Source organism: Pelobates fuscus, chromosome 1, assembly GCF_036172605.1.
Source record: "Pelobates fuscus isolate aPelFus1 chromosome 1, aPelFus1.pri, whole genome shotgun sequence".
NCBI lineage: Eukaryota > Metazoa > Chordata > Amphibia > Anura > Pelobatidae > Pelobates > Pelobates fuscus.
The window spans coordinates 391,833,208-391,855,346 of NC_086317.1; positions in this window are offsets into that span (position 1 = coordinate 391,833,208).

Here is a 22,139-nt window from a genome sequence, read left to right on the forward strand (position 1 = left end):
GCTTTTTGGACCCGGATCAAGTCCCGCTAAAGGGGGGCCATTACTTACCCTACCTGTGATGGAGGGTGTTCCCAGCGACGTCCCAGCACACTGCTCTCCTTCTGGGCCTAGAGCCAAGATGCACGTCATGTCCATCAGCCATCCATGACCCTGTGGGACTGCTTGCGGAGTGGGGGTCTCGCAGGACATCAGCCAATCAGGACATGAAGATGAGGAGTTAGGTGGTGAAAAGACACTGGCTCATGTGCTGGCCTAGGCTTGGAGATCAGAGAAGCTGGAATATGGCCGTATCACCTATGGTGATCTGAGCGACCTCAGGTGAGGCAGGGAGGTACGGGGAGAACCATGCAGCAATCTGTAACTGGAAGCCGATCCAGACCCCAGTTGAAGCATGCTTGTGAAATTGGCTGAGATAAGGACACTGACTTTCCTGAAGCCTACAACATGCAGCTTTAGCACACTAGTTTGATGTAAGCTAGAAAGTTTTGTTTTGTTTTAATTTTCTTCTGGTTTACTTATTAGTTAGCTACTTATTATTTTGCTTATTCATGAGATGCACTACCTATAGTTGTACTACTGCTCTGACACTTCCTAGCAAATAATGCTCTTGTCACGGCCCCGGTAGTGACCGTGCCGACGAACTGAGCTTACCTGCTTAGCGGCGAGTCAGGAACCACTCCGCCAGATCCTCCTGGCCGCCTGCCCTTAATCAATATGCGACCATATATAGCCCTGCCCCCAGGCTCGCGCGACTGTGCGTGTGACGTCACAATGTCGATGCCGACTCATGTTCTGGGGTCAGAGGTCACCCTCTGACCAATCACAGCCAAAGGAGGGATATTTAAATCCCTGAAGTTCCCTGGTTCATTGCCCTTTCACGGTTTTCGTTCCTGGTTCCCAAGAGTGCGTTTACTTGTCCTATTGTTTATATTCCCGGTATTTTGACCTTGGCTATTCCTGACTATTCTGATTCCTGGTTTCCCTGACTTTGCTTGTAACGACATTGTGTATTTCTTGCTTCCTTGACCTCGGCTATCCCTTGACCATTCTCTGTCTTTAACGTATTAGTCTGGCCATTTTAAGGACCTGGTTTATCCTTTTCTGTTCTGTCTTTGTAGATGTTACATAGTTATGTGTGCTGGACCACACTAATAGTTGTGACAGCTCTGCTGATGGTGCTGCTTTGACAAGTACCTGGTGGTCTCTATATATCTAATTTTGTTGTGTACAAGTCTCGAAAGCCTATCTGTATGCAAGTTACTACTCTAACCTATACCTAGACATGCTTCTATAACTTGTATTAGAACACTTAAAAAATGTGCAGATCCAGCAATTGCCATACCCGTATTGTATCTTGTCTGTAACTATGATTGCTTACCTACACTGTTGTGTTTTGGTCAGCTGCTTTGACTACTTTGAAAAATGTGCTCTTATTTCTTATGCCATACCTATGTTTGTAAATTTTATTAATGTGCCTATTCCTGCTGTTGTGGGATAGTGGTAGGGGCACTAATAAATTCCTCCTCCAAATCATATTAGTAATGGTTGCAGGGGGGATAGAGGCTATAGTAGATGTAGTGGGAGGATTATGGGTTGTAGTGGGTGCAGGGTGATAGAGGCTGAAGTGGGTGCAGTGGGGATACGACTATAGTGGGTGCAAGGGAGAGTTAGAGGCTGTAGTGGGTACACCTATCAACTACACCTGTAGTGGGTGCAGGGGATTATGGGCTGTAGTAGGTGCAGGGAGTTATGGGCTGTAGTGGGTGCACTAAGAACTATATTAGGTAACAGGTATTTTTATTTAGAGAGGTAGGATACTAGGATAAGGCTACCGTGATAGATCTTTACACCTAATCACACTATCAATGGCTGGGAATCACATCCTCCTAACAATACCAAATATAGACTTATACTACATACCTTTTTTATGAATGTAGAGCTAGCGATTGGCTTAGTGTGTCAGCTGACCGCTCTAGCCAATCAGTGGCGTCCCTGCTTGGCAGCACTCCGCACTTCCGGCAACTCAGATTCAAAAGCCAGATGCTGTGTGGGGGATCTGGAGATCGGTGCTGGAGGCGACTTTTGGGATAAAACCTTTTGAGATTGGTTTACCTTCTTAAGGTAAGAGTGCACTCGGAGCCTCCTTGAATCCTATGAACCTCATTTAGGTTAATTTGTTATGGTGACCAGAATGTCCCTTTAAGCTACTTTATTTTATCTTTTTTCTCAAGTGTTCTCATTGGCAATGAATCAAATAAAGCCTATTTTGAGACACTGTGTAAATGTTTAAAACTTGGAAACTGCTTGGGATATTTTGTAGATAACATATTATAGTTATTCCCCTTCCTTCTGTAAATAATTTTATATAACTCTAGAGAATTTAGGAAAAGTAGCACACCAGCCAGGCAAGTTCTAAATCATTTTAACTTTCTTATTTTTTGAACCTTCCTCCCGAAGGTTTATCACTGTTTCAGTGTGAACCCTCTTCATCATGCAATAGACCATTTTGAGTTTGCTTTTCAACAGCTTTATTTGTAATGAATGTCACAAGCCTACTGTGGCAGAGACTGCTAACTCTTACAAAAGCTCACCCAAAAGACTATATCAACCCCTTTGCTCTCTTTCATTTTGCCTTCATGTAGTTCCATCCTGTGCACCTCTCCACCTTGTTCACTAACCGCTATGGTAGCTATGGTACAAAACTTTCTTTGGCGAAAGGGTACCCTCGAAGGCACTAGTGATTCACTTTTTTACTTTAGCTTGTAGGATTTAGCTTTAACCTTTGACAACCTTATATTATAGCCTATCTATAATACTAATACGAAATATATTCCTGTGTCTCTGCCCTCCTACTGCTGTATTTCCAATTAAACGTATACAGTGATACAAAGTAGCTGTAATCCTTTGCTAACTTTACAAATTGCTACTTGTATCCCTATACTGAGCTACTGAGAACTAACCATTACAAACACAATATAGTGTGACTAATATAACCTCTTTAAACAGCTATAATTACTTACCGTATATACTCGAGTATAAGCCGAGTTTTTCGGCAAATTTTTTGTGCTGAAAAACCCCAACTCGGCTTATACTCGAGTCAGTGTCTGTATTATGGCAATTTACATTGCCATAATACAGACTGGGGGCTGTGGGGGCTGCAGAGCGTTTACTTACCTCTCCTGCAGCTCCTGTCAGCTCCCTTCTCCTCCGTGCCGGTCCGTTCAGCACCTCTGTCAGCTCCCAGTGTAAGTTTAGCAAGAGCTGCGGGGTCATAGTGCGGCTCTCGCGAGACTTACAGTGTGAGCTGACAGGGGAGCTGACCGGACCAGCGCGGAGGAGAAGGAAGCTGACAGGAGCTGCAGGAGAGGTAAGTAACAGCTCTGCCAGCCCCCTCCCCCCCCCCACTGAACTGCCAATGCCAGTGGACCACCAGGGAAGGAGAGCCCCCCTCCCTGCCATGTATCAAGCAGGGAGGGGGGACGAAAAATATAATAAAATTAATAATAATTCATAAATATAATAATAAAATATAAAAAATAATAATTTAAAAAAAATAACAATATAACAAAAAATTAAAATAATAATTAATAAAATAAATAATAATAGAACAAAAAAATGATTAAAATAATAATTAATAAAATAACAATAATCAAAATGCCCACCCCCCACCAACACATACACAAACACACACTGCATCACACACACTCACACTTCATTCATATACACACACTGCATTCATATACACACACTGCACTCACACACACACTGCATTCATACACACACTGCATTCATACACACACTGCACTCATACACACACACTGCATTCATACACACACTGCACTCATACACACACACTGCACTCATACACACACCCTGCACTCATACACACACACTGTACTCATACACACACACTGCACTCACACTGCACTCATACACACACACACTGCACTCATACACACACACACTGCACTCATACACACACACTGCACACATACACACACACTGCATTCATACGCACACACTGCATTCATACACACACACTGCATTCATTATATACACACACTGTAAATAAATATTGAATGAATATAATTTTTTTAGGATCTAATTTTATTTAGAAATTTACCAGTAGCTGCTGCATTTCCCACCCTAGTCTTATACTCGAGTCAATAAGTTTTCCCAGTTTTTTGGGGTAAAATTAGGGGCCTCGGCTTATATTCAGGTCGGCTTATACTCGAGTATATACGGTAACCAGCAAGGACTCTCCTCCTATATTGTTTTTATCTTTATAATTATTATTTTATCCTCATTTATTTTAAAATGATCGAATAAAAATTATATTTTATACACCCTTCTCACCAATAAATGACACACTGTGTAGGTAGAAATGCACTGTTTTATTTTCTGTTTTTCTGTTTATTGAAATTCACCAATAAGGGGTTATCCCCCATTTTACTGCATTCTACCCTATGGTGTCTTATTGACAGGCTCGATATCTTTTCTTTTTTTCTTTTGATTTGCACCTCTCCACCTTGTTTACTAACCGCTATGGTAGCTATGGTACAACACCTTCAGCAGGGCCTGACCATGTTTTCTCTAGAACTCTGGCTCGGCCAAAGTCACCAACTTTGCCTGAACATTTACTCTTCTGTTTTGACCCCTTTACCAACATGCTAATAGAGCGCTATTTGAAGGGGAGGTACAGGTCATCACTGAAAGCAATTGCTACCTGAGGAAGCTCCACTTTTTCAGCCCACAGGAGCTCCCTTTAAAAGACCGGCATATTGCGCCATATGTGTGGATCTAATTTTGGTCAGGATATTCTTAGCAGCTGGCCAAAACATTATACCATAATAACATTATGTGGGGTTGTGGAAATTCCCCATTGATCCAGGCACTATTTTACCAGAATGGGAGCTCGGACAGTACCTATCTGAGGATATATAATTTGTGGGGGTTTGGGCTTGTTTTGTGTCATTTTTAGGGGTTATTTTGTATTGGGCTCTCTGTGTCTGGGAGATAATTGAATTAGGCGGTGGATGTCACAATCCTCTCCCAGACACAGAGACGCCTATGTGGTATCAGCTACAAAAAGGCTGCATGTTGGGGTTCTGTGTATAGAAGGCTGCATTGTGTTTAACCCCTTAAGGACACATGACGGAAATATTCCGTCATGATTCCCTTTATTTCCAAAGTTGTGTCCTTAAGGGGTTAATAAACGTTTTTGTTTTCCCCAGCATTTTGTGTTGTCTGATGTCTGGGGAAATGGGCTAAAATCACTACAGGGCTCTTCTTCCAGCTAAGAAGGAATATAGGAGCCCCGCTACACCTATCAACATTTCTAATGTCAGGATAACACACATCCTACAAAGATTCCTCTGTCACACTTTTAATATAAATTTTTCCTATCATACTTATATGCAAAACATTCTAACCCCAAATTCTTAGTATTAGAAAGGTTAGTTATTTTTCCCATTAACAGGTAACACTTAGATTGTTCTAGACGGTTGTTAAGCACCTTTTTCTAGATCTGAGCAGCAGTCATTACTGCATATGTCCAATTCCTTTCACAATTTGCTTTTGATTAATAAATATCTTACCATTTTAATTTCTGTTGTCCAGTTTCTCTCAGCAGTACCATTTTTTTTTTTAATTTGACAATTTTTATTGTTTTCTATTGCCAAAAATAATCGTGTATGTAACTATAATATGTATGGGGGTACAGAAGAAAGAAGAAAAAGGGGGGGGGGGGAATCCACATGTACATATCACAACAACACATTATTAGGCACATATCATGTCGTTTTACATTTGTTGTTATACATTTCATGACTTCAAATGAGACTCAATGTAGAACATAATGTCATACTATTATTAGCATAGTATATGGATATTCATCTCCTGTACATGAAAAGGCATATTTGTAGCCTGAATTTGGGGGTAAAACTATTGGGGGAAGGGCGGAAGGGTGGAACAAACGGAGGGGAGGGTGGGAGGAGGGAGAGGGGGGAAGGGTTCGGTCTTGTCTATGGATCTTGGTCATGCTCAACATTGTGCTGATGTCTTGTTATGGTAGTTTGTTTCCTAATTTGTGTTTTAGCGACTTCAGCCTGGGGGAAACATCAGGTCCCCGACCCCTATTTGTGTCATTGGTTCCAAGCCTCCCATTTATCCCATGCCAAAGCCTAAAAACGATTTGATGTTCGTGTTCCTCTAGCTACTTTTTCAAATGTTTTAGTTATGTTAATCCCTTCTATACATTGTTGTACATTAGGGGTAGTATTTTTTTGCCAATTTCTACTGATGGTGGTCAGGGCTGCAATGATGATATGGTATGCAAGGTATGCATCTTGTTTCTGTAGTAACTCGGGCCATATGAGTAGCAAGTATGTTGTGGGCTTATGCGGCAGTTTCACCCCTGTGATGTTTTTTATTATGTGTGAGATTTCAGACCAAAAGGCCTGCAGATTGGGGCATGCCCACCAGATATGTGTCATAGTGCCTGGTTGTATGCCGCACCTCCAGCATGGTTTTGTGTGGTCTATTTTATGAAGCTTGGCTGGTACCATATACCATCGGTAAAGTAATTTTCTGCTGAGTTCAATGTGTACCGTATTTAGCGTAAAATGTTTATGCGCCCTTTGTGCTTGCAACCACTCTTCAGGTAGCAGTGTTTGTTTGATTTCTTTTTCCCATGTTGTAATACAGTTAGGTCTTTCTTTGTGTTCCGTTGGCCCTATCAATCTATATAAGGTGGACATTAGTCGTTGCGGTGGCTGTTTTGCTAGACATAGTTGGTCTATTTCAGTAAGTGTGTGTTCCTGGGTTTGCGAGTTGTTGTAGTGTTTGGATACCCATGATTTCATCTGTAGATACGAAAGGAGGGCCGCAGGTGGGAAATTGTGTTTATTACGTAGAGTGGCATATTCGATCATCTGGCCATTATCCATCACCTGCGATAGATTAGATATCCCATATGTGTTCCATAATTTATATTCGAACCCTGGGATTAGTATATTTAGGGCTTGGATTTGGAAGGCTTTGAAGATTTGAGCCTGCGAGTGTTGTTTTTTTAATAGGTTATCCCACACTTTCAGTGTTGTGGCTGTGGTTGGACATATGTTTTTATATCTTGGCCTTAGCATTACCGGTATCCAGGCTAGCCCGTGAAGTGGTAGCCCTTCCGTGTACACCATTTCTATTCGGGTCCAGGCTAGTGGGTGTGTGTGGTGATGCATGTGTATGAGCGTGCCAATAATGGCTGCCCTATAGTAATATGCAACATTGGGTACCCCCATTCCTCCATCTTTAAAGGATCTATATAGGACATTTGCCGCTGTTCTGGCTTTTTTCCCGCCCCATATGAATGTGTTTATAGAGCCTTGGGCACGCTTTAGAAAGCTTTGTGGGAGGGTGATTTGCAGGGTCCTAAAGAGATATTGTAGGCGCGGCAATATCATCATTTTTGCTGCTGCAATTCTACCCATCCACGACACATATTTCCCCTTCCATCCGAGTATTTGATTATTTATATCCTGAAGGAGTTTCTCGTAATTGGCTTGATATAGTTTATGTGTGTGCGGTGTAAATGCTATTCCTAGAAATGTGAGGTGGTCTCGTCTCCAGTCGTATGTGAAGTTGGTTTGCAGGTTTTTAAGTCTTGTATTACTGATGTTGAAGCTCATGGCCTGGGTTTTGGTAACATTGAGTTTATAATATGAACAGTTGCTGAACCTTTGTATGATCTTTTGTATCGTCAATAAAGATGTTTCCGGGTTAGTCAGAGTAAGCATCACATCGTCAGCAAAGAGTGTGATTTTGTTCATTGTATTGCCTATGGGTACCCCAGAGATGTTGCGATTTTCCCTAATATGCTGTGCTAACGGCTCTAGTGCCAATATATAAAGTAAGGGTGACAATGGGCAGCCTTGCCTAGACCCATTGGATATGTGGAATTGTTTGGAAGCGAAGCCTCCATTTATCACTTTTGCCGCCGGCATATCATATAGAGCCAATACCAGCGTCAGAAACTGTTTCGGGAAATTGTATAATTTTAGCACCGCCTCCAAGTATCCCCAGTGCAGCCTGTCAAAGCTTTTTCTGCGTCTAGCGACAGGGCAACACTGGGTTCATGCGTTTGTTGTATTCTATGGATAAGATTTGTTAATTTTCTAGTTCCGTCAGAGCCTTGTCGCCCCTTAACGAATCCTACTTGATCTTCATTAATGAGGGATGGCAAAATGTTACCCAATCGAAGTGCAAATATTTTGGCTAACATTTTTAAGTCTGTATTTAACAATGAGATTGGGCGCAAGTTTTGACATCTATGTGGTGGTTTGCCAGGTTTGGGCAATGTTGATATATGGGCTATCAGCATTTCTTGAGGTATAGTGTAGTATAGTGTAGGCTCCTGTAGTGAGAATATGATTGTATAATTTCTCTAAGTGGGGTGCCAATATGTGTGAGAAAGTTTTATAATATAGGTTTGTGAACCCGTCTGGACCGGGAGATTTCCCTTTAGGGAGTTTTTTGATCGTTTGGTATATTTCGTTAAGTGTAATGGGGTGTCCTAGCATTGTTTGGTCATCCGAGGTTAGTGTGGGTAGTCTTACTTCCGATAAGAAATCGTTAATATCAGATAGGAGTGGCTGGTGTGTGTCGCTATCTTTATTTAAATTCTACAGTGTATCATAGTAGTCAGCCATCATGTTATTGATATCCTGTGGGTTAAATACTTTATTGGCATTGAGATGTTTCTGTCTAAGTATCGACGCTAGTGCTTTCCCTGCTCTGTTTGCTTGCGTATAGGTGTTGAGCTTCAGTTTATTCATAATATTTACTGATTTGAGCGTGTGTAGATTGTTAATCTGTTGTTGCAATTGTTCTATCTGCTGCCGTTTTTCTTGTGACGGTTGTAGTATATGGGCTCGCGTTGCATCTCTGAGGGATCTGAGAAGGTTGGTATATTCTTGGGTGGATTTACGTTTTAAATGTGATGCTCTACTAATGAGGTGTCCCCGAATTACCGCTTTATGCGCCAGCCATATGTTAGCAGGTGATGTATCTGGTAAAGTGTTTTGGGTAAAATATGTTGTTAATTCTGTTTCTAACTGTGTGTTAAATTCTGGGTTGTGTAATAAAGTCTTGTTTAGGCGCCAGGGCGTCATTCCCCGGTGTGCAAAGTTATCTTTAAGTGTTAGCCAGGTCGCTGCATGGTCCGACCATGTTATGTTACCTATATGGCTGTTGGTAGTATATGGTAGCAGGTCTCCGCTCACCAATATATAGTCGATCCTGGAATAGGTGTGATGTACCGAGGAAAAGAATGTATATTCCCGGTCATCTGGATGATGTGTTCGCCAAATATCATACAGACCATATTCAGATATGAGACGAATCAGCTGGGTTGTTTGTTTGCTTAGTTGTTTATACCTGAGGGATGTGTGTGGTAAGGTAGAGTCTAGGTTGGGTTGTAGTATATGGTTGAAGTCTCCACAGATTATTGTCGGGGTATGGTGTGTTGTTGAGATTTTTGTTAGTATTTTGTGAAGGAAATTCCTTTGGTTATCATTTGGTCCGTAGACACTGGCCACTAGATATTGGGTATCATTGATTTTGCAATGCAATATGACAAACCTGCCTTGTGCATCTCTTTTTAATTGTAAAAGTTCGAATGTTATGGATTTATGTATCAGTATAGAGACTCCCCTTGATTTGGATGTATATGTTGAGTGATATTGCACTGGAAAGTCTCTATTTGCAAATGTTGGCACCTTATTATGTACAAAATGTGTTTCCTGGACACACAATATGTCCGTTTTGTGTTTTTGGGCCTCTTCCATTAATAATCCTCGTTTGTGCTGGGTATTTAGCCCGCGCGCATTAATTGATTGTACTTTCACCATTATTGTTTTGTGACGTGGTTCTGCTAAGAATTTGTGTGCACCAAGCTATCCTCATATCAGTTGTACAATGATGAGGCACTAAAGAGGCATCATCCATCAGATTGGAATTTCATTGTGAAACAGTACCCCAGAGTATGGACCAGAACCCTTGGTATTTGTTGCGTTGGTAGGGGTGATTAGGGAGTTGTTTGCTGGCTTGTAAGTTCTTTTTGTTTTGTACCGAGCTGGTAAGAGAGGTGTTAGGGGATTTAAAACTGGGATGTGGGGTAGAAACTATATACAAGGTGTCTCGGTAAGAGACATGGTGTGAGAGTTCCACACCGTGGGAGGTGAAGTTGCTAGACAACTCCATCAGCATGGTCTTGGGCATTTGCTTATTAGTTGCTGCTATGTTTTGCGAGTTTAAATCTTATCATGCAGGGCCAATGCACATATTATAAAATAATGTAGTAGTCTACATCCATACCTTTCCCGCAGTGGGGTTTTAGCTAGTTCAAGCATGTTATAGATAGGCGGTAGCCTTTTGGGTCATATAATGGAAGAAGGGCCATTCCCACAGGGTCATCTCCCCATGGACCCCGAGGAATCACATATTACACATTTATACATAGTTATACACATTCGAGTCCATATGATATGTAGGATCTCCCGAGTCGATCGCGCTCGCCAGCGCATGTTCCCCACCAGCTCTTAGGGGCTCCTGTAAGGGGGACACATCGGAACACATTCACTCATATGTTCCTCGACATAACAACCCCCCCATCCGTCAACTTCCCTTCCCCTAAGACCCCCGGCTCCTGATTTCACAGTCCATGAAGCCCCGCTTATATTAGCTGCTATCCTTCTATTAAAATAGTATAGGTCATCCCAGCTCTGCATGGTTCAGCAGTGCAACATGGACTGTGTGTCCCTTTCAGAGTGTCTGTTTGTGTAAGGTTCTCTTACCAGGATCATTGCCAAAGTCACTGCTCGGGTCCAGATCCGAGTCTCCCGCAGTTATTCCACTGCTCTGCTATGCTTCATTACAGGGATGGTGGGAGGCCCGGATCCAGTTACCCTCCTGAGCGTCCGGTCCCGCTGCACTTTTACAAAAGACATATGCGTGGGGCTGGATTTAGGAGTACATTGGTTAGGCCACCTCCGACAAGGGGTGTTTGCTATTTAAGCCGTTAGCAAGAAGAGTCGTGTTTGGTAATTGCCAGTAAGTCCGATGTCATTTGATATGCAGTTTTAAGATCCGTTCTTGTGTAGCCTTTCTCACTGCGATTGACGTTGGTCACGATTTGTATGTCCAGACCCGGGTCCCCCGCAATATGTCCACTGCTCTGCTGTGCGTCGTTACAGGGGTGGCGGGAACCCCGGATCCGGTTGTCTGCTTGAATTGTGCTGTGTTGGAAGGTAATTATATGGTATAGATTCGTGGGTTAGGCCCTCTTTTCAGAAGGATATCTGTAGTTGATGTCGTGAGTGTGAAGTGTAGAGTTTGGAGATTGCCGGTAAACCAGAAGTCGTCTGGTATTCAATTCTTCCTCTGTGGTTTTATCCATTCTGGCTTTAGCTGTTCATTAATTTTCGGCTGAGCTGGAGGATCGGGTGTTAGTGGAATGTCCCAGAGCTTCAGTCGTTTGGCGCCATCTTCGGGGTGAGGATTACTGTTGTTGTCCCCTCTTTGGTAACGATTATTTTCGTGGGGAAGCCCCATTTGTACCGAATGCCATGTGTTCTCAGGGCGCTTGTCACTTGGGAGAAGTCTCTCCTCCGTCGGAGCGTAGCTGCAGAGAGGTCAGCATATATCCTGACCGCTGCATACTCATCTGGTGGCTTGGTTCTCGTTTTGCTATTCCGGAGTATATGCTCCTTGATATGAAAGTAATGAGCTCTCATTAGTATGTCTCTCGGAGTCGTGGGGGGGAGATGTCGTGGTTTAGGTATGCGGTGTACTCTATCCACTAGCTGCATCTCCGTCGGAATTTCCGGTGCGTGTGCTTTTAGTAGGCCCCTGACATAGGCCGGGAGATCAGCGTTGATGATGTCTTCCGGGACCCCCCTTATTCGGAGGTTGTTTCTACGAGAACGGTCCTCCATATCTGTCAATTTTTCCTCCATGTTATTTAGTTGAGTGGACAAATGTTCCACAGTAGTTGCTAGGTCGTTATGTGCCGTGGCGAATTCGTCGCATTTGTCCTCCATATTGGATGTCCTCTTCCCCAGCTCCTGGATGTCTTTTCTCATAGAGTCGGCTGTATGTTGCCAAGTTGTAATCAATTTATGCGACAGGGCTTCCAATGCCGCCGCTAGGTCGGCTTTGGTTATCTGTTGATCGCATGATGTTATATGGAGTCTCGGGTTTTGCCTGCTGTCGTCTGACTCAGGATCCTCGATGTCATTTGAGGCCTGGTCTGTTGCAGCTGCGGGTGCCGTTTTCTGATTAAAAAAGTTGAGCTTTTCAGCCTTTCCCGAGTTCTTCTTGTTCTTATGCTGTGACATCTTCGTAATTGGAGGTTAGATGCAGCGTTATTTTGCTGGATTATAGCAGATTAGATGCCCATGGTGCCGGAGCAGATTTCTATGCGACCATCTTGCTCTGTGTTGGCCACGCCCCTCCAGCAGTACCATTTTGATGGGTAAGTAAGGTGCTGAGGTTTTGTGTGTTTTGTTTAGTAGCAACCGTGACTGTCAGCCATGAACTCAGTACTGTTATAAGATCTTATACATTTTGTGTTTCTTTATGGGACTGTGATGTAATTCATCTTATAACAGCAAATACTGCATCCCTTTGTTTCAATAAGAATACAAACACTGCTCCTGAATAGTCATTACTGAATGCCATGGTATATAAAAAAGATTTACTCTTGGGGTTCTATTGAACCTACTAAGTCAGTATTCACAAGGTCTAGTGCTGCTGTAACTCTAGCATCAGGTTCACTGCTTATACTTTGAGTGAAAATTTCACAGTTTAGGTAAGACATTCATTTTACTCTTATTCTTCATTCCTTTTCCTTTTACAACCCTTTATAACTTTGCAATATCAAATACAGGTGATACTCGAAAAATTAGAATATCTGATTTCATAGATACCTTGGAAAGGAATACTTTCTTACAGTAAGGCCTTATCTGTTATTCAGAGACATTTCCGATTATCTGGACTAACCTGCCAATTAGGGATGTGCATGGGCAAAAGATTTGGTTCGGAAATTCAGGTAAGTAAAAACAATTCGGCACTTTAGCAATTTGGTTCGGTTCGGCACTTCCGAAATTCGTTGATTAGGCACTTCGGGACTTCAGAATTCGGAATATCTGTAGGGCTCCCTACCCCTAACCTTTTTTGTAATTTGTCTGCCTTTTGTCATTCATTTTAATTTATATATTGTTTTTAAATAAAACAACATATATCTTTGGGAGTACACGTGATATTGGAAGTCATTTTGAGTGAAACAGCATCCTATTTATAACAAGGCTTTTTTTTTGGGGGGGGGGGGGGGGGGATACTTCATAATGTGACCTTGGTATAATATTGTCATTTGTTGTGTGCATTATACTTATTATAGATAGACGTTATTGACATGCTCCACAACCTGATGTTAGTATTTTATTGATGTTAACTCTGTTCACCCATCTAATTTCCCAGACAGACTCTGAAAAAGTATTTAATTTGTCTCACATTCCTACCAAGTATTGCCCGTCACAGTTTGGCAAAATTGGCAGTTTCTTTCTTTTAATCCCCTGCACTGTCTGTCTCTATCACTTACAATATGCACAAATCCATTCCATCTCAGTGGTTAAGAAATATTAATAGATGTATGACTGTTTCCGCACATGTGCAAATATACTAAATAAACATGTATGAAACCAATATATTTTTGTCAAACACCCAGGTATATGAGAGTGGATGGATCATTATGGCAGTGTCATTTGCATATCTCAGTTATTGGATTCTTCTAAGCACCAACTCCTGGTTCCGGTGTTCCTGGTTTATAATCTCCTGACTCAATTTCCAGTATTCAGCAATTCGGGACTTCTTCAATTCGGAACTTCGGAATTCGGAACATCTGTAGGGCTTCCTAGCCCTACCCCTAACCCTTACCACCACAACCACTTACACATCTATAGGGTTCCCAGTGCCGGACTGCCACCACAGCCACTTACACATCTGTAGGGCTCCAAGTGCCAGGATTGCCACCACAGCCACTTACACATCTATAGGGCTCCCAGTGCCAGGAATTAGCTTATTGGTCAAGATTCCTGTCATCATTCACGTAATTTTCCCTCCCTCTCGTTTTGCCACTTTCCAGAAATCCAAAGCAGTTCGGCACTTCTAAAATTCGGCAATTCGGATCGGCACTTCGGAAATTTGGCAATTTGGCACCTTGGATATTCAGAAGCATCCGAATGTCCGAATTGCCTGAAATTTATCCGAATTTACATTCTGTAACGAGTATATACCCCTACACGCAGGATCCAGTCCTAACAGAAGACAGTACAGAGGAGAGATACGTCTACCGGACCTTAGAGTGGCCGGACTCGACGTAATAGGATAAGACAGAGTCAGGAACGATCCGAGGTCAAGGGCACAAAGAGACAGCGTAAACGAAAACTAGCCGGGGACTGGTACACAGGAATCAGCAAGCCGGCAAACAGTACAGAATAGGATAAAGCGAAAACGAAGTCAGAATACAAAGCCAAGGTCAAATACGGAGAAACACAACTGAACACAACAAGCACTAAAGGGAACTGTAGCAGAAACCACGATAGGGCAAGGAACTAAGGGAAAAGGGTAAGTATAAGTAGCCTTCAAACTAATGTGATTGGCTCCTGTCACTTCCACTCCCCCAACAGGTAAGTGTATGGGGTGATTGGCATGACAGGAGCCAATGGGAGCCTTTTTGCAATTTAGGCTCCCACTGTCTCTTTAAGAGCGCGCCCGAGATTCGCGGCGCGCTCTTAGCTGCAGGCGGGACACGTGACCGCTTCTCGCGGTCACTGCCCGCCTTCCTGTCAGAACAGTCGGACGAGCCGCGCGCGGCTCGTGCAGCCGCAGGACCGCGCGCGGCTTGAAGAGAGGACCGCGTCCGGCCCCCGGATAAGGTAAGTACCGCTACAGTACCCCCCCCTGAGGACACGCCCTCCGGGCGGGCAGGACCAGGCCTGGCAGGAAAACGCGAATGGAAAGAACGTACAAGGCGGGGAGCATGAACAGCATCCGCAGAAATCCAACTGCGCTCCTCAGGCCCATAACCCTTCCAATGTACCAAGTACTGAAGCCGACCCCTAAGAAAACGAGAGTCAATAACAGCAGATACTTCGAACTCCTCATGACCCTCCACAGAGACAGGAGGGGGAGGGGGAGTATGCCGGGTATAGCGGTTGTGTACGTAAGGCTTCAACAAAGAGGTGTGAAATACATTGGGTATACGCAGATTCTTAGGCAGACCCAAGGCATAAGAAACGGGATTAACCTTATGTATAATGCGATAAGGACCAATGAAGCGGGGAGCCAATTTCATAGAAGGCACCCGGAGGCGAATATTCCGTGTGGAAAGCAAAACCCTGTCCCCCACAACATAGGAAGGAGCCGCTCTGCGATGCTTGTCAGCCTGAGCCTTCTGGCGGGCAGCAGAGTCCACCAAAGAACGCTGAACCTGCTCCCAAGTATTACGCAAACCAGCCAAATGCTCATCCAGAACTGGCATGTCCTGAGAGGAGAATGCAGCCGGAAGAACAACGGGATGCTGGCCATAGACAACGTAAAAAGGGCTTTTGCCGGAAGAATCATGAGTGGCATCATTCCGAGCAAATTCAGCCCAAGGAAGCAGGTCAGACCAATTGTCCTGATGGTGAGACACAAAACAACGGAGGTACTGCTCTAGAGACTGGTTGGCACGTTCAGCAGCTCCATTAGACTGGGGATGGTAAGCGGAAGAAAATGAGAGGGAAATACCCATCTCCGAACAAAAGGCTTTCCAGAACCTGGAAATAAATTGGCTACCCCTATCGGATACAATAGATAAGGGAATACCATGTAATCGAAACACTTCTCTAGCGAAGATAAGAGCCAATTCCTTGGAAGTGGGCAACTTGCGAAGAGACACAAAGTGAGCCATTTTGGAAAACCGATCTACTATCATTAGGATGACTGTGTTACCATTCGAAGGGGGTAATTCAACAATAAAATCCATTGATAGATTAGACCAAGGTCTCTCGGGAACGGGCAACGGATGCAACAGCCCACAAGGAACTCTACGAGAGGTTTTCATACATGCACAAGTAGTACAAGCACTTATATAGTCAGTAACATCCTTACGTAAGGTATCCCACCAGAAATACCGAGAAACGGCTGACACTGTTTTGGAAATACCAGGATGTCCAGCAGTCTTAGTATCGTGATAAAGTGACAGAATATCCCGTCTCTCGGGAATGTCAACGAACAATTTATCATTAGGCCTCTCGCTGGGTGCCATGCCTTGTTTCGCTTGTATGGCCTGCAAGAGGGACGAGGAAATAGACAATATAGTAGTTGCTATTATCCTGTCTGGGGGAATGACAGGAGTGACATCAATCTCCTGTTTGTCAATAGTCTCGAATTGTCTGGACAGAGCGTCCGCTTTAGTGTTCCGGTCACCTGGCCTATAGGTGATTATATAATTAAAATGAGACAAGAACAGTGACCACCTAGCCTGCCTTGAAGACAATCTTTTAGCTTCGCTAAGGTAGGATAGGTTCTTATGATCTGTAAATATGAGAATAGGATCCTTAGTTCCTTCTAGCAAATGTCTCCATTCTTTGAGTGCTAAAATGATAGCAAGGAGTTCGCGATTACCCACATCATAATTCCTCTCTGCCTTGGACATTTGTTTAGAAAAGAAGCCACAAGGATGCAATGGCTTGTCAGGAGACTCTCTTTGGGATAAGACAGCACCTACCCCTATATCGGAAGCATCAACCTCAAGTATATATGGCAATGAGGGGACAGGATGCTGTAAAATAGGGGCAGAGGCGAACGTAGTCTTAAGAAAGTCAAAAGCCTGAAGTGCCTCAGTAGACCAGACACGTGTATTGCCATCCTTTTTAGTCATACGAGTTATAGGCGCTACTATAGACGAAAAACCTTTGATAAAACGTCTATAATAATTAGAGAACCCCAGAAAACGCTGGATGGCTTTCAGACCTTGCGGCAGAGGCCATTCTATGACTGCAGCGAGCTTCTGGGGATCCATCCGAAAACCCTCGGCGGAAATCAAATACCCTAAAAACTGGACCTCGGACTGGTCGAATAGACATTTTTCTAATTTGCAATAAAGACCATTAGCAAGAAGGGTCTTCAGAACTGTTGTAACATGTCTGTGATGAGCGTGAATGTCTGTAGAATATATTAAAATGTCATCCAAGTACACAATAACAAATGAGTGAATAAAATCCCTTAAGACATCATTAATAAATTCTTGGAACACTGCTGGGGCATTGCAAAGCCCAAATGGCATGACGGTATACTCATAATGACCTGACCGAGTGTTAAAGGCTGTCTTCCATTCGTGGTCCTTTTTAATACGTATCAAATTGTATGCTCCTCTAAGATCTAATTTGGTGAATACCGTAGCATGTTTGAGCCTGTCAAACAATTCTGTTATTAGAGGTATAGGGTAAGCATTTTTGATGGTGATCTTGTTAAGACCTCTATAATCAATGCAAGGTCTTAAATCACCTTCTTTCTTTGATACAAAGAAGAACCCCGCTCCAGCCGGAGAAGAGGATCTTCTAATAAATCCCTTGTCTAATGACTCTTTAATGTACTCCTCCATGACACGGTTTTCTTGAACCGATAGGGGGTACACCCTGCCCTTAGGAGGTATAGTACCAGGCAACAAATCAATAGCACAATCGTAGGGTCTGTGAGGCGGTAATTTGTCAGCCTCTCTTTTATCAAAGACAGTCTTTAAAGTTAAATACTGAGAGGGTATAGTCGTAGATAAAGGAGGAACAGTAGGAACGTTAATAGAATTCACAGGCGTGACCTCAATAGTACATGACTCATGGCAGGCTTCACTCCATGATTTTATCTGCCCTGTCTCCCAGTCAAAAATGGGATTGTGGGCACGTAACCATGGATACCCTAACACCAACTGTGAAGAGGGAGAGGTGATGACCTGGAACCGAATGGTTTCATAGTGTAGAACCCCTGTGTACATGTGTAGCGGTGCAGTCTCGTGAGTAACAACAGGAGATATCAATGGTCTACCATCTATGGCCTCAACGGCCAAGGGTATCTCCTTCTCTCTGATGGGAATATTGTTTCTCTTTACAAAACCAGAGTCTATAAAGTTCTCGGCTGCCCCAGAATCAACCAGGGCGTATATGTTTTCAACTATACAACTCTCTCCCATATGTAAAGAAACAGGGAGAAGCAGTCGGTTAGGAGGCAAAGTAGGAGACTTAGAAATCACACCCAAGGCCAGTCCCCTATAAGGTCTTAGGTGCGAGAGTTTTCCGGGAGCAGAGGACACTCCTTTACCATATGGTCTCTCTTACCACAATATAGGCAGAGTCCCTCCCTTCTCCTATGTAATTTCTCAGTATCTGAGAGTTTGGCAACCCCTAATTGCATAGGTTCCTCTTCAGGTACTTTAACACTCTCCGGTATATTAACTCTGGGTTGAATAGGTGTAACAAAACGTCTATTCCTGTTCTTAGTATAGAGCCTGTCACGAATCCTATTATCTATATCGATGAGGTAGTCAATAAGGTCCTCTAAGGCAATAGGAAGCTCCTTAGCTGCTACCTCATCCAATATAGAGTCTGATAACCCTTCCATGAAGGCCGTAGTTAACCCATTATTGGTCCAATCGACCTGTGAGGCAAGGGTACGAAACTGTATAGCGTAATCAGCCACAGACCTAGAACCCTGTTTAACCCTCATTAATGCTCTAGCGGCATTCTTAGACCTTTTCATAGTATCAAAAGTTCTGCGAAAAGCTGTTAGGAAACTGTGAAAGTTATGCACCATAGGTCCATTAGCCTCCCAAATAGGGTTTGCCCATTCAAGTGCTTTGTCGGTAAGTTGGTGCATAAAGAACCCAACTTTAGACCTCTCTGTGGGAAATGAACGTGGATACATTTCAAAATGAAACTCTATTTGGTTAATGAACCCTCTGCATGTTTTAGAATCCCCTCCATACCTAGGAGGAGGCGTTAAATGTGCTGTAGCGTTAGGCATAGTCGATACTTCAGGAAGCAGGGGTGCAGGAGGGTTAGGTGCGGTTGCTGGAATGGTTCTAGCTAAGAGCGTCTGGAGAGCCTGAGCTATTTGATCCATACGGTGATCCTGCTCTACAAATCTAGCCTCATGGGTCGCCATCTGTTGAGCTAAATCTGCGGGGTCCATGGCCCTATCGTAATGTAACGAGTATATACCCCTACACGCAGGATCCAGTCCTAACAGAAGACAGTACAGAGGAGAGATACGTCTACCGGACCTTAGAGTGGCCGGACTCGACGTAATAGGATAAGACAGAGTCAGGAACGATCCGAGGTCAAGGGCACAAAGAGACAGCGTAAACGAAAACTAGCCGGGGACTGGTACACAGGAATCAGCAAGCCGGCAAACAGTACAGAATAGGATAAAGCGAAAACGAAGTCAGAATACAAAGCCAAGGTCAAATACGGAGAAACACAACTGAACACAACAAGCACTAAAGGGAACTGTAGCAGAAACCACGATAGGGCAAGGAACTAAGGGAAAAGGGTAAGTATAAGTAGCCTTCAAACTAATGTGATTGGCTCCTGTCACTTCCACTCCCCCAACAGGTAAGTGTATGGGGTGATTGGCATGACAGGAGCCAATGGGAGCCTTTTTGCAATTTAGGCTCCCACTGTCTCTTTAAGAGCGCGCCCGAGATTCGCGGCGCGCTCTTAGCTGCAGGCGGGACACGTGACCGCTTCTCGCGGTCACTGCCCGCCTTCCTGTCAGAACAGTCGGACGAGCCGCGCGCGGCTCGTGCAGCCGCAGGACCGCGCGCGGCTTGAAGAGAGGACCGCGTCCGGCCCCCGGATAAGGTAAGTACCGCTACACATTCGGAACAAAACGAATTGCACATGTCTACTGCCAATTATCCTTAACTGAAGGACCTCCAGCCAACTCCTAAACCAATCATAGTTACCTGTTTATTTCCTCTGTAAATTTGTCCTGATTACTTGCCTTTTTTGTCTACTCTTTCTTGTTTATTTGCTTAGTTATACAAAACCGTATATTTACCTGTTATATTTAATTTTCAGTAAACTCTCCTTATTTTTTAACCATAGCTCTCCTTGTTCTTTGTCTAATTTAGTTGTTTATTGCACTGAATTGTATTTTGGGGAATATTCATTAAATTAGGTTCTTTGTCTTACCTTCCCTGATCCTCCTTAAGTTCACCCTCTTCCTCCTATCTATTCTCGATTATCTTATACTTCCTTATCTTATATACTCACATACTTGTGTATATATTTATATATCGCTTAGATTATTGGCATCACTTCTCATTCCCTGTTCACCTCTATTCCTGATTATCTGATTACTCCTTTGACCGTTCCATTTATTCACATTTCCCTCTGTGCAGCGGCGTAAATACCGCGGTCGCAGGGGTCACAGCTGCGACCGGGCCCGTCACTCCAGGGGCCCCGGCCACCCTGCGGACCCCTGTGACCGAGTACCCGCCATTATCTTTTGCGGCCGCATGGTAAGGGGTCCATCGGGTGGCCCATGCTGTCAGGGCCACCCGATGGATATGGATTGTAAGGGGGCCCGGTCAGCGCTGGGCGCTTTAACAGCGTGACTGAGCCTCCTGTTATTACATCACAGAGCTGGGAGGTAGTGACTGCACGTCACTCCTCCCAGCTAACGCTGAGAGCCGCGCCGGAGGAAGCAAAGGGAGTCAGAGTGGGAACTCTGACTCCCATCCACCTGAGCCACCACTGGACCCCAGTCACCCTCCTGCCCCTAAAAGGTAGGAAACAAGAGGGTGACTAAAAAAATTTGTGTGCGTGTGTGTATGTATGTGTCTTTGTATGTATGTCTTGTGTGTGTTTGTGTGTATGTGTGTATGTGTCTTTGTAAGTATGCCTTGTGTGTGTGTCTGTCTGTATATATGTGTGTATGTGTGTGTCTGTGTCTTTGTATGTGTGTCTTGTGTGTGTGTGTGTGTCTGTATGTGTGTCTGTCTGTTTGTATGTGTGTATGTGTCGGTCTGTATGTATGTATGTGTCTGTATGTGTGTGTGTCTGTCGGGGGTGGGGGAGGGGCAGGAGAGAGGGAGGGAATGGGGGGGGGGCTCACAGATAAGTTTTGCACAGGGGCCCTGTGGATTGTGTGTATGCCACTGCCTCTGTGTGTTCTATCCTTACTTGTTTGCTGCCCATACTATGGGTAACCCTAAGAAAAGTGATATAAATGTTAATCCTTTTTCAGAACTCTTGTCTGACCAGATGAATAACCTGACAGTCCATTTCTGGGTCTCTTCAGACCCTGGGAGTAGCCCTTTAGCAGTCTGCAACCATAAAATCACCACAGCTGAGCACGATCTATCAACCGATTACTCAGCCATGGTGTTCAGAATGGATTGAAAGGGCTGTACGCAGCATTGACTTTCAGCGCTGCATACAACTCATCAGTTAGTCTTGGACAACAAAAATGACCTCAACTGACATAGGAAAGCCCCATGTATCTATTGATACCTGACTTTCCTGGTGAGTAGGGATTTAAAACTGCTCAAACTACAATGTCTTCTATGTGGACCAAAATAGCTATAACCCTCACTTTGAACACTGCATACAGCGCATCTGTCAGTCTAGGGCCACTAAAAATGTCCCCAACAGACAGAGGCAAGTCCCAAGTGTCAATTAATACCTGGCACTAGCTAGTGTCTGCCTGATCACAACAAAACTGCAGGACGTTCCATGTCATCCTAACAGCCTATAAGCCTACTCTGTGGAGGAAGGCATGGAATATCCCAGGGTTGGAAAGGGGTTAACATAATTTATTTTCTCGCACTCTGCTTCTCTATGTGTTGCGCTTACTGTAGTTACACCACAGTGACGGGCCACGATCTTGGTTACTGGAGCACCCTCTGGCCCTGTGCTTTCTTTAGTTTCAATCGTAACAAGTTGTATTAGAATCATGATTCATTCTGAAGCTAGGGATTTAACTTTTTCACTGTTTTACTTTTAACACCCTATACTGTATACTGTCTAAAACTTTTCATTTCACAA